This window comes from Canis lupus, chromosome 1 (genome assembly GCF_003254725.2).
Source record: "Canis lupus dingo isolate Sandy chromosome 1, ASM325472v2, whole genome shotgun sequence".
Taxonomy (NCBI): Eukaryota; Metazoa; Chordata; class Mammalia; order Carnivora; family Canidae; genus Canis; species Canis lupus.
The window spans coordinates 100,887,189-100,900,401 of NC_064243.1; the positions used below are offsets into that span (position 1 = coordinate 100,887,189).

Sequence of the window (13,213 nt, forward strand, 5' to 3'; positions counted from 1 at the left end):
ATTCTGTCCACTTTCAAAGCCCTCTCTACTTGGTGTTCCTGTGTGGCTTCAACCCACTGTGAGTGGCTAGCAGGGTAGTAAGGCTGTGAAGTCCTCTCTACTCTCCCTCCATGCCAAGGTCTTATCTGCCATATAAGCTACAAGGTCCAAACAAAGGGCTCCCTTCATCCTTTATGGAAAGTTACCTCTAGTCTGCTTCTTTTGATGCTGCTGCAGGTTTGCCCCATGAGTGCACAGGCCTTGCTCAGAGTGTGTTCCATCATGCTCAGCCAAGCACAAAAGGTCTTTTAAGAGCAGGCCACACATCTCACGGGCTGGGCCTCCAGGATGGATGGGCCTGGCTTTGGGGTCCTGACTAGTGACGCTCCTGCAGAAACACCTTGCTCTGAAGGTGCCTCCTCATCCTGGGCTCCATGCCAGCAACCTGGAAGCAAAGAAATGCTGGTAAAGTGCATACTAACTCTGTTGGGGAAGAGACAGCCCCATCAGGAATGTGTGTCAGACACACCCATGGATGAGGCCATGGGCCTGCTGATGGACAGGGGGGCCTGGAGACAGTGAGAGGAAGGCCTGCTGTGCAGAGCTCAGCCTCGCAAGCTCCCATGATGAGAGAGCCCTGGGGTTCTAGGGAAGGAAGTGAGGGGGAAGTGCAGGAATGAGAGGTGGGCTCCCAAACCCCTCCCCTGCCAATGACTTTCAACAAGGCCATAGCTGCTGGTAACTGGTGAGCACTGATACAAGACTGGGTACAGACAGAGGAGTGTGTGATTCCAACACAGTAGCTGGTATTCAGAGACTACTTAAGGATATTTGCAGCCTTCCAAGGAAGCAATGAAAGGGAAAAGATGAGAGCCGAAAGTAAGAGTAGAAATATTAGTGAGGAAAAAAAGGTAGAAATGAGATGTGGCTACTGTCCACTGTCTCCATCACACAATGGAAGATGTAGAAGAGATGCTCCATGGGACAGCCACATTCTTTTGAGCCTCTCTTGATGTTGCAGAAGTAATGTCTACCCTATCAGGTGTCTGGGGCCCTCCTATAGCTCACTGTGAGCAACTGTCTGGGCCAGGAAAAGGACGGTCCTAGGGGAAAGACAGGGAAAGGGAGTGGCCAACACCCACCCAGAATGACCTACTCCACACTGACATCCCACATTTTAAATTTGCAAAAACTTCAGGGGAAATCTGGCATTGTGATGCCCCCAGCTATGGTTTTCTTTTTCAATATTCCCCTGGCTATTTGGGGTCTTTTCTGATTCCACACAAATCTTAAAATAATTAGTTCCAACTCTCTGAAGAAAGTCCATGGTATTTTGATAGGGATCCAGCATCTGGGTGACTCACATGCCCGGGGGCACGAGGGTTAAGAGGGTTCCCAGTCTGAGGGATCCTGGTAGGTTCTCTGTTCTGGGGAGTGAATTTCTCCATGTCCTGCTGTGTTCGAGGGTTTGTGGTGTATGGGCGCCTGGTCAGCCAGGGATCTGGAGCATCCATTTGTCCACTACTGAGCTGGGGCAGGCAGCTTGTGGTCTGAGGGCCCGTGTTCTAATGGCCCCCACTGTGTCCAGTGATGTGGTGACTCCTTCTCCCGGGACTTACTTGTTTCATACAATGCCTTATCTGCCGGGTGCCTGGAGGCACTGCAGACACTGTACACATGGGGGTGGAGTGGAGGTTTAGGGCATTCATGTGCCCTGTACTGAGCTGGGTTGGAGAGCTCCAGAGAAGCAGTGAGTGCCCTGGGTTCCCTCAGGACGGGGACTCACAGCTTTCCTGTGTTGAGCCCCAGGTTGACCCCAGAGGTGTCGGAGAGGCATTTCCCCTCTGCCTGAGTATCCATGGTACCGATTCCCGGTGTCCCACTCCCACAGTCCACATGAGAATATGTCCGTGAGCAGCCAGGCCAACCTCTCAGTGGGAAATGGGAGCAGGAGTCGCCTGCTGTCGGTTCCTAGACTCTCAGGACCACAGAGGGGGATGAATGGATGTGCAAACATGCAGGTGGAGCCCAAAGTCTTGGCGAGAGGACTGGGGCAGGAGGGTGGTCCAGGGGGCTTGCCATGGGCATGGGCAGAAAACAGGGCAGACAACCTGAGGGAGAGCAGGAGATCTGTGGCTGAAGTGCCATCTCTGTCATCACGGGGACCTGCGCGGTTGTCATGCTTTCATATCAGCCCAGGTACATCAGAATGCCTTTCTGTGATGTCACCGCCATGCCCTGGCCAATCACGCACGCTCTCGGGGTGGCCTGGTTCAGGTGGCCAATCACCATGCAGCTCAGGTGGCCAATGTCAGATGGCTTTCTCATTGACCCTCCTGAAACTGTTGCCTAGAAACAATTTTAAACGGAAAACAGAGTAGGAGGGGGCAAGATGGCGGAAGAGTAAGGTCCCCAAGTCACCCGTCCCCACCAAATTACCTAAATACTTTCAAATCATCCTGAAAACCTACGAATTCAGCCTGAGATTTAAAGAGAGAACAGCTGGAATGCTACCGTGAGAAGAGTTCACGCTTCTATCACTGTAGGAAGATGGGGCGGGGGAAGAAAGAAAGAAACAAAAGGCATTCAAGTGGGAGGGCCCCGCGAGGACCCGGGCTAAGGCCACAGCGAGTGTCCCCAGGACAGGAAAGCCCCGTCCTGGAGAAGCAGGGGTTTCACCAATCTTCCCGGGAGTTGGAGCAGGATCCCAGGAGGGGTGAGGATGCCCTCAGCCTCCCTGGGACACTAACAGAGCACCAGCGCGCCAGGGAGAGCGCGCCACACACCACGGCCGAGCTCCCTAAAGGGCTGCGGCGTGCATCCGTGCATCCGTGCATCCGGCGGGGCCCGGGAGCAGCTTGGAGGCGGCTCAGGCAGCGGCTCCACAGGGAGCTAGCTGTGCGGCCCGGGGCGCAGCTCGGAAGCGGCTCAGGCAGAGGCTCCGCGCAGGGGGCTGCACGGCCCTGGGAACTGCTCAGAATGCGCTTGGGCAGAGGCTCCACATGGAGGGGGCTGGGCGGCCTGATTCTTCACATTTCCTCCGAAAATCCCTTCTACCATGGACTTGACATCCTACTTGATAGAATATTCATCCTTCCAAACAAAGCCAAAAATCATGGGCCCATCCCTGATTCCACCTTTCCATGTCATCTCCCAGCCTCCTCACTCTGTGGCAACTCTGTGCAGAATGCACCCAGAAAGCAACCCCCCTCCTTCCTGTCTGCCACTAAGCAGCAGTCACCTGCTGGAGTGTCTATCTATAGACACCAGTCTATCCTCCACTCTGTAGCCATGGTAATCTGTTGAAGTTTTGATCAGATCACTACCTCCTCAGCTCCAAACTTTCCCTAGGTCCCACTGTCCTCAGATTAGAGGCCTAGACCCCAAGGCTGTCATGCTAGGCCTGATCGCTGTGTGTCCTGACCTCTCACCCTACCAGTTGCCACCTTACCCCCATCCCAACAGATATAAACAGTCGGGAAGCTTCCTAAACAATGCCAGCTAAGTCTCAACTGCAGGCATTTGAACACTGGATCTGTTCCCAGGATGCACAGTACATCTTACCTGGTTGGTTGCCAGCAATGGAACTGACCTGCAGAACCCAGATTGAGTTCAGGACCCTGGACTTTGTGGTACCACAGGACTGTCAGCCCTGAAAGAGAGAGAAGAACAGATGAAGATTCTTGGAACATCACCATTCCCTATATTGGATCACTTGAACCACTGGGGTGGAAGTTAGGGTGGGTGAGAGCCTGGGACACTCTCATCTCATTGGTGCAGGGTCCAGAAGCATTTGTCACCACAATGGGACCCTCTGGAAGGAGGCAGGCCAGGAGAACTGGGTAACCAGGGTAGGATCTTATCAGCTGAACCCCCACCATGGTCCAAACTGAGCTCCTCAGGCCTCAGTGCTGCCTCTGACTAGCTGTGTGACTCTGGAAAAGACTGAACCTTCCTAAGCATCAGTGCCCTTATTCCATAAGATGTGAATAAGACTGTTTTGCACCTTGTAGGGCTGATATAGATACCACACATATGCAGTACACACTATGTAGCCACTATCACTGTCCACAGCACCAATGGTTTTGTCTAAGTTCTCAGTGCAAGTGAAGTGGTTGGGCTTTAAAATTTTGATTATGTATTTTTCCCACATTTTAAGATTTTAAGAGAATGTGATACACAAAACTTACATCATAAGACAATACTCAAAGGTAAGTTAACATTTAAAACAATGGTTAGGGCAGCGCTTTAGCACTGCCTTTGGCCCAGGGCGTGATCCTGGGGACCCAGGATCGAGTCCCATGTAGGGCTCCCTGCGTGGAACCTGCTTCTCCCTCTGCCTGTGTCTCTGCCACTCTCTGTGGGTGTCTCTCTTGAATGAAAAAAAATAAAATCTTTAAAAAATAAAAAAAATAAACCAGTAATTAAAGGGGATGCCCAGGTGGCTCAGCAGTTAAGCGGCTGCCTTTGACTCAGGGCATGGTCCCGGAGTCCCAGGATTGAGTCCCGACTTGGGCTTCCTGCATGGAGCCTGCTTCTCCTTCTGCCTATGTTGTCTCTGCCTCTCTGTGTGTGTGTCTCTCATGAATAAATAAATAAAATCTTCTTTAAAAAAATTTAGGGCGGGGCCTCGGGAGCAGCTCAGGTGGCAGCTCCACACAGAGGGGGATGCGGGGCCCTGGGAGCGCAATTCCAGCGGCACAGGTCCTGGATCCCAAGGCCCCAGGGGACATAGCCCAGGATCTGGCACTCCCCTTGGGACAGGCGGAGGCTGGGAGGACACAGGACAGCAAGGACGCTCTTGCTGCCCCGTGACCCCAGGCTGTGCAGATCAGCGCCCCCCCACCCCTGGAGCATCCAGGCCCCTGCGGACTGGGAGATTGCAGTAGTTACTGCAGGAGCTGACTCCAGGGCTGGAGAGCTGGCCACTATTGTTGTTCCTCCTGGTGTCACCTTGTGCCTGGCACTGAGCGGGGCTGCCAGGGAGCAGGGGCCTCACAGGATAAACAGATCCCACTGAACCATGCACCTGGCAGGGGGCGGGGCATCGCCCCCAGGTGCACACACCTGAGAATCAGCACAGCAGACCCCTCCCCCAGAAGACCAGGTGGAAGGACAGGGGAAGAGCAAGTTCTTAACCAAGCAGTGCTGGGAAACTCCAGGGGAAGTCAAGGGACTTACAGTATATAAAATCAGAATATATAAAATACCCCTCCTTGTTTTTTGTTTGTTTTCCCCCCTTTTTCCTTCCTTTTTCCAGTACAACTTGTTTTTAGCCACTCTGCACTGAGCAAAATGACTAGAAGGAAAAACTCACCACAAAAGAAAAAATCAGAAACAGTACTCTCTCCCACAGTTACAGAATTTGGATTACAATTAGATGTCAGAAAGCCAATTCAGAAACACAATTATAAAGCTACTGGTGGCTCTAGAAAAAAGCATAAAGGATTCAGGAGACTTCATGACTGCAGACGTTAGATCTACTCAGGCCGAAATTAAAAATCAATTAAATGAGATGCAATCCAAACTGGAAGTCCTAATGATGAGGGTTAGTGAGGTAGAAGAAAGAGTGGGTGACATAAAAGACAAGTTGATGGCAAGGAAGGAAGCTGAGGAAAAAAGAGAAAAACAAAAGATGATGAGGAAAGATTAAGGGAAATAAATAACAGCCTCAGAAGGAAAAATCTACATTTAATTGGGATTTCAGAGGGTGCCGAAAGGGACAGAGGTCCTGAAACTGTATTTGAACAAATCATACCTGAGAACTTCCCTAACTTGGGGAGGGAAACAGGCATTCAGATCCAGGAGATAGAGAGATCCCCCCTAAAATTAATAAAAACCATTCAACACCCTAACATTAATAGTGAAACTTGCAAATTCCAAAGATAAAGAGAAGATCCTTAAAGCAGCAAGAAACAAGAGATCCCTAACCTTTATAGGAGAAGTATTCGGTTAACAGCAGACCTCTCCACAGAGACCTAGCAGGCCAGAAAGGTCTGGCAGGATATATTCAGGATCCTAAATGAGAAGAACATGCAGCCAAGAATGCTTTATCCAGCAAGGCTCTCATTCAGAATAGAAGGAGATATAAAGAGCTTCCAAGATAGGCAGAAACTGAAAGAATATGTGACCATCAAGCCAGCTCTGCAAGAAATATTAAAGGGGACTCTGTAAAAGAAAGAGGAAGTCCAAGGAAACAATCCACAAAAACAGAGACTGAATAGGTATCATGATGACGCTAAATTCATATCTTTCAATAGTAACTCTGAACGTAAATAGGCTTAATGATCCCATCAAAAGGCAAAGAGTTTCAGACTGGATAAAAACGCAAGACCCATCTATTTTCTGTCTACAACAGACTCATTTTAGACCTAAGGACACCTCCAGCCTGAAAATAAAAGGTTGGAGAACCATTTACCATTAAATGGTCCTCAAAAGAAAGCAGAGGTAGCCATCCCCTTATCAGACAAATGACAGTTTTTCCCAAAGACTGTAGTAAGAGATGAAGAGGGACACTATATAATACTTAAAGGATCTATCCAACAAGAGGACCTAACAATCATGAATATTTATGCCCCTAATCTGGGAGCTGCCAAGTATATCAATCAATTAATAACCAAAATTAAGACATACTTAGATAATAATACACTTATACTGGGAGACTTGAACTCAGCACTTTCTGTAATTGACAGATTTTCTAAGCACAACATCTCCAAAGAAACAAGAGCTTTAAATGATACATTGGACCAGATGGATTTCACAGATATTTACAGAACTTTATATCCAAACGCAACTGAATACACATTCTTCTTAAGATCAAATGGAACTTTCTCCAGAATAGACCACATACTAGGTCACAAATCAGGTCTTAACTGATACCAAAAGATTGGGATTGTCCCCTGCATATTTTCAGACCATAATGCTTTGAAACTTGAACTCAATCACAAGAAGAAATTTGGAAGAAACTCAAACACGTGGAGGTTAAAGACCATCCTGCTAAAACATGAAAGGGTCAACCAAGAAATTAGAGAAGAATTAAAAAGATGCATGGAAACTAATGAGAATGAAGATACAACCATTCAAAATCTTTGGGATACAGCAAAAGCAGTCCTGAGGGGGAAATATATTGCCATACACACATCCATAAAAAAAACTGTAAAGAACTCAAATATAAAGCTAAACTTGCACCTAAAGGAGCTGGAGAAAGAACAGCAAATAGATCCTACACCCAGCAGAAGAAGAGAGTTAATAAATATTCTAGCAGAACTCAATGAAATAGAGACCAGAAGAACTGTAGAGCAGATCAACAAAACCAGGAGTTGGTTCTTTGAAAGACTTAATAAGATAGATAAACTATTAGCCAGCCTTATTAAAAAGAGAAAAGACTCAAATCAATAAAATCATGAATGAAAAAGGAGAGATCACCACCAATACCAAGGAAATACAAATGACTTTAAAAACTTATTATGGGGGATCCCTGGGTGGCACAGCGGTTTAGCGCCTGCCTTTGGCCCAGGGCGTGATCCTGGAGACCCGGGATCGAATCCCATGTCGGGCTCCCGGTGCATGGAGCCTGCTTCTCCCTCTGCCTATGTCTCTGCCTCTCTCTCTCTCTCTGTGTGACTATCATAAATAAATAAAAATTAAAAAAAAACTTATTATGAGCAGCTATATGCCAATAAATTAGGCAATCTAGAAGAAATGGACGAATTTCTGGAAAACCACAAACTACCAAAACTGGGACAGGAAGAAACAGAAAACCTGAACAGGCCAGTAACCAGGGAGGAAATTGAAGCAGTCATCAAAAACCTCCCAAGACACAAAAGTTCAGGGCCAGGTGGCTTCCCAGGGGAATTCTATCAAAGGTTTAAAGAAGAAACAATACCTATTCTACTAAAGCTGTTCGGAAAGATAGAAAGAGATGGAATACTTCCAAACTTGTTCTATGAGGCCAGCATCACCTTAATTCCAAAACCAGACAAAGACCCCACCAAAAAGGAGAATTACAGACCAATCAATATCCCTGATGAACATGGATGCAAAAATTCTCAACAAGATACTAGCCAATAGGATCCAACAGTACATTCAGAAGATTATTCACCATGACCAAGTGGGATTTATTCCTGGGATGCAGGGCTGGTTCAACACTCATAAAGCAATCAATGTGACAGATCATAACAACAAGAGAAAAAAACAAGAACCATGTGATCCTCTCAATAGATGCAGAGAAAGCATTTGAAAAAATACAGCCTCCATTCCTGATCAAAACTCTTCAGAGTGTAGGGAGAAGGAACATTCCTCAGCATCTTAAAAGCCATCTACAAAAAGCCCACAGCAAATATCATTCTCAATGGGGAAACACTGGGAGCCTTTCCCCTAAGATCAGGAACACCACAGGGATGTCCATTCTCACCACTGCTATTCAACATAGTACTAGAAGTCCTAGCCTCAGTAATCAGGCAACAAAAAGAAATAAAATGCATTCAAATTGGCAAAGAAGTCAAGCTCTCCCTCTTTGCAGATGACATGATACTGTACATAGAAAACCCAAAAGACTCTACCTCAAGATTGCTAGAACTCGTACAGCAATTCAACAGTGTGGCAGAATACAAAATCAATGCCCAGAAATCAGTGGCATTTCTATACACTAACAATGAGAATGAAGAAAGAGAAATTAAGGAGTCAATCCCATTTACAATTGCACCCAAAAGCATAAGATACCTAGGAATAAACCTAACCAAAGAGGTAAAGAATCTATACCCTAAAAACTACAGAACCCTTCTGAAAGAAATTGGGAAAGACACAAAGAGATGGAGAAATATTCCATGCTCATGGATTGGAAGAATTAATATTATGAAAATGTCAATGCTACCCAGGGCAATTTACACATTTAATGCAATCTCTATCAAAATACCATGGAGTTTCTTCAGAGTTGGAACAAATCGTCTTAAGATTTGTGCGGAATCAGAAAAGACTCCGAATAGCCAGGGGAATATTAAAAAAGAAAACCATAGCAGGGGGCATCACAATGCCAGATTTCAGGTTGTTACTACAAAGCTGTGATCATCAAAACAGAGTGGTACTGGCACAAAAACAGACACATAAATCAATGTAACAGAATAGAGAATCCAGAAGTGGACCCTCAACTCTATGGTCAACAAAGCAGGAAAGACTATCCACTGGAAAAAAGACAGTCCCTTCCATAAATGGTGCTGGGAAAATTGGACAGCCACGTGCAGAAGAATGAAACTATACATTCTCTTATACCATACACAAAGATAAACTCAAAATGGATGAAAGATCTAAATGTAAGACAAGATTCCATCAAAATCCTAGAGGAGAATACAGGCAACACCCTTTTTGAACTTCGCCACAGCAACTTCTTGCAAGATACATCCATGAAGGCAAGGGAAACAAAAGCAAAAATGAATTATTGGGACTTCATCAAGATAAAAAGCTTCTGCGCAGCAAAAGAAACAGTCAACAAAACTAACAGAACCTACAGAATGGGAGAAGATATTTGCAAATGACATATCAGATAAAGGGCTAGTGTCCAAGATCTATAAAGAACTTATTAAACTCAACAGCAAAGAAACAAACAATCCAATCATGAAATGGGCAAAGACATGAACAGAGATTTCACAGAGGAAGACATAGACATGGCCAACAAGCACATGAAAAAATGTTCCGCATCACTGGCCATCAGGGAAATACAAATCAGAACAACAATGAGATACCACCTCACACCAGTGAGAATGGTGAACATTAACAAGACAGGAAACAACAAATGTTGGAGAGGATGTGGAGAAAGAGGAGCCCTCTTGCACTGTTGGTGGGAATGTGAACTGGTGCAGGCACTGTGGAAAACTGTGTGGAGGTTCCTCAAAGAGTTAAAAATAGATCTGCCCTACACCCCAGCAATGGAACTGCTGGGGATTTACCCCAAAGATACAGATGCAGTGAAACGCCGTAACACCTGCACCCCAATGTTTATAGCAGCAATGTCCATAATAGCCAAACTGTGGAAGGAGCCTCAGTGTCCATCAAAAGATGAATGGATTAAGAAGATGTGGTATATGTATACAATGGAATATTACTCAGCCATTAGAAATGACAAATACCCTCCTTTTGCTTCGATGTGGATGGAACTGGAGGGTATTATGCTGAGTGAGATAAGTCAATCGGAGAAGGACAAACATTATATGGTCTCATTCATTTGGGGAATATAAAAAATAGTGAAAGGGAATAAAGGGGAAAGGAGAGAAAATGAGTGAAAATATCAGTGAGGGTGACAAAACATGAGAGACACCTAACTCTGGGAAATGAACAAGGGGTAGTGGAAAGGGAGGTGGGCGGGAGGTTGGGGTGACTGGGTGACGGGCACTGAGGGGGGCACTTGGCGGGATGAGCACTAGGTGTTATATGTTTGCAAATTAAACTCCAATAAAAAATTTTAAAATAAACCATGATTAAGTATTTGAATAAATTTAATAAGTCAATGGGTTCATTTCTAATTGCTTGCCTATGTGTACCTATTTGCAGGGATTTTGCTTCATTAGTGTTCAAATTAATAACTGTTTTATACATTCTTAAGTTAAAGGGAGGCACTGAGCACTACTAGTCCTTGTACTATAATCCTTTGAAGACAGCAATCAGGGAGTCCTTGACTGGACAGTGGATGGGAGGAAAGGCAGCAGTGGCCTGGTTGGGGACCCAGCTGCTCCACTAACTCAGCTGACTTTTGCCTTGTTCCACAGGGAGTGGTCTCAAAGGTTTGCTTAGCCTACAAGGTGGAGAAGTTACACCAACTCCTACAGCAACTCATACCTCAGTCTCCATGCCAGGCCTGCACCTTACCTCACCCGGACCTTCCTTTCTACATACACATGCCAGAATTCACCCTAAGCCGGAACTGCTCCTCTCTGAAGGAACATCAGGGATACACACACACCTGTGTCCTGCCCTCTGGTCTCAAGCCTCAACCCTCACTGCAGAGCCCATCTAAAATAACAATCTTAAGAGTCTCCTTCTTTAGGGGTGCCTGAGTGGCTCAGTCAGTTAAGTATCCAATTCTTGATTTTGGCTCAGGTCATGATCTCAGGGTCAGGGGCTCAAAATCCAGGTCCACCGCCATGCTGGGCATGAAGCCTACCCAATACTCTCTTGCCCTCTCCCTCTGTCCTTCCCCTCCCCTTCTAAAAAAATGAACTTCAGATGGTCTTCTAACTCCCTCCTTTTACTCACAGACATTGGATGCAGCAGGAAACCTTATAGACTCTATGATCTATCCAAGCTCTTATCACATCTCTCCTCTAGTGCTGCTCTGGTCTAGCTCTACCACAAATTCTCCTAGATCTATTGCAGTGTCTGTCCTTTTCGTGGGTCTCCTTGCCTCCATATACCATGCTTTATTCAACAACTTAACATTTCAAATCTGGATATGCCCCTAAATTAGGTTGCTGGATTCCAAGAAGTGTGTGTATGTGTGTGTTTGTGTCTGTCCTCACACAATACCAAGCAAAAAAAAAAAAAAAAGATTTATTTACTTGGGCAGGGGGTGGAGAGCGGAAGGAGATGTAGAGAGTCTTAAGCAGACCATGTACTAAGCGCAGAGCCTGAGGCGGGACTCAATCTCATTACCCTGAGATCACGACCTTAGCCAAAACTAAGATTCCAAAGCTTAGTAGACAGTGCCAGGTGCTCCAACACCAAGCAATTCTTAAAAGCCAGCAAGATGGCTTTTCAATTCTGACACTAACAGGAAATAAATTCAATTCTGACACTATCAGGAAATAAATCAGATTCGCAGGTTAAGCGTTCAGTCCTACAAGACTGTACCCTCACCTTCAATCTCCTGCCATTTCAGATGCCATTTGCAAGTCAGGCTGTTACTTGTGCTTCTCACTGACTGGTTAAAAATCAGAGGTTCTCAAGATCTCCTCATGTTTACCTCATCTTCTGGAATAGCTCACAAAACTCTTGCTAGATTGCCAGTTCATTACAAAAGGACAGAACTCAGGAAGAGACACATATGGCCAGGTATGAAGACAGGGCACAGAGTGTCCATGCTCTTCTCCAGGTACACTACACCCCTGAAATCTCAGTGTTCACCAACCTGGAATCTCTCTGAACTCCATCCTTTAGGGTTTTTATGGAAGCTGCATTACATAACCTGGTAGATTAAATCACTGGGTATTGGTTCAACCTCCAGCCCATCTCGCCCACCCCAAAGGTGGGGAGAAATGAGAAAGGAGGAACTAAAATGTCCAACCCTCTAATCACAAGGTTGGTTTTCCCAGCAATCAGCTGAGGTGCTAGCAAAAGACAACTTTATCACTGTCAACACTTAGCAAATTCCAAAGGTGTTGGAAGCTGTGAGCCAGGAACTATAGACTAAATCAGATACATACAAAAATATATTTTGGCCATCTGAACAAATACATACTTTTTGTAAGTCACCGCATCGTATCCCCTCCCTCCCCACCCCCTTTTCGACCTCTAGCGGACCCTGGCTGACCACGTCACCACTGCAGGCGACACACTGCAATGCAGACAACCTCATATTCCTTTAGGGGATGGCGAGGGCCCATGTGGTGGATTACTTCATTGGTGCGGATTCCTGGAAAATTCCTGGCTGGTTAAGACTACATTTCTGGGGCAGGTGGAAATTGCAATTAGATTAGACATTAAGTGCCAGTTTGGGGACTCAACCTGAGTTGACATTTTGGGCCTGTGGTTTTCTTTTTAACTCCACAATAACACTCATCACCCACTCACAGCTCTCTATGTTGTTCCTTGGAAAATACATGTTGACTGAAGTTTTGGAGACTGCTTTATGACTTTCAGTATGCTAGGACAGGGACAAGAAAGACAAGACCCTAGACCGGGCACAATGGGGAGTTGGAGGGGGATGTATTTCTGGCCTGGGTAAATCAGTGACTGTTACAATCTAGCAAGCAACATTTTTATTGAGGTAGTATTTAATACTTCCTATTTTTATCTTCCACCCCTTTTCTCCCTTTTGTAGTTTTAATTGTGCATTTTATAGATTCCATTTTCTCTCCTTTTTAACATAACTTCTTTTTTTAATTTTGTGTAGTGGTTGCTGTAGAGATTATAGTATATATCTACAGCTAATCCAAATCCACTTTCAAATAACCCTACCATTTCACAAGTAGTGTGTGCGTCCCTTAATATAACAAAATAATACTAATTCCTCTGTCTCAATTCTTGT

At 45.6% G+C, this 13,213-nt stretch overlaps 1 protein-coding gene across 1 annotated transcript in view; it reads right to left on the reverse strand.

Annotated features, from left to right (window-relative positions):
* LOC112644933 (zinc finger protein 420-like) overlaps positions 1-13,213 on the reverse strand; it is an 87,836-nt gene that overhangs the window by 62,881 nt on the left and 11,742 nt on the right. Inside the window, 3 exon segments of the mRNA XM_049097664.1 lie at positions 186-424; positions 2,091-2,328; positions 3,544-3,631. The gene's annotated coding sequence lies outside the window, so the exon portion shown is untranslated.